This window comes from Gastrolobium bilobum, unplaced genomic scaffold (genome assembly GCF_033153095.1).
Source record: "Gastrolobium bilobum isolate Gb01-03AN ecotype WA unplaced genomic scaffold, APGP_CSIRO_Gbil_v1 utg123469, whole genome shotgun sequence".
NCBI classification, from domain to species: domain Eukaryota; kingdom Viridiplantae; phylum Streptophyta; class Magnoliopsida; order Fabales; family Fabaceae; genus Gastrolobium; species Gastrolobium bilobum.
In genome coordinates, this window is record NW_026897031.1 from 25,208 (window position 1) to 26,076 (window position 869).

Below are 869 nucleotides of genomic sequence, written 5' to 3' on the forward strand. Positions count from 1 at the left end.
ATTTAAGGATGGTCTTGACTGCCGTCCAGTGACCTTCTCCAGGGTCAGACTGGTATCTGCTCGTAATGCTTAAAGCATATGAGACATCTGGTCTCGTACATATCATGGCATACATGATGGACCCAATAGCCGAAGCGTATGGAATTCCACTCATGCGATCCTTCTTAGGCTGTGACTTAGGACACATAGCCTTTGAAAGATGTATCCCATGACTGACAGGTAGAAAACCCCTTTTCGACCCTTCCATGCTAAACCTTTTTAGCATCTTGTCAATATACGTGGATTGAGATAAACCTAGCAGCCTGTTTGATCTATCTCTATAGATCTTTATACCAAGTATAAAGGTCGCATCTCCCAAATCCTTCATGGTGAAGCTTTCTGAAAGCCATTCTTTCGTTGTTTGTAATGTTGGGATGTCATTTCCTATAAGCAATATGTCATCTACATAAAGCACTAGGAAGACAACATTACTCCCACTAACCTTCCTATAAACACAAGGTTCATCCTCGTTCTTGATGAAACCGTTACTCCTAACGACCTCATCAAAATGAATATTCCAACTCCTTGATGCTTGCTTTAGCCCATATATCGACCTTTGAAGTTTGCATACCATATGCTCCTGATCTTTGATTACAAAGCCTTCAGGTTGTGTCATGTACACTTCCTCCTTCAAGAACCCATTCAAGAAGGCGGTCTTGACATCCATTTGCCAAATTTCATAGTCGTGATATGCTGCTATCGCAAGCATGATCCTTATAGATTTGACCATGGCAACTGGTGAGAAAGTTTCATCATAGTCAACTCCTTGTCTTTGACGATATCCTTTCGCCACCAACCTAGCTTTGTAGGTTTGAACGTTGCCATTTGCA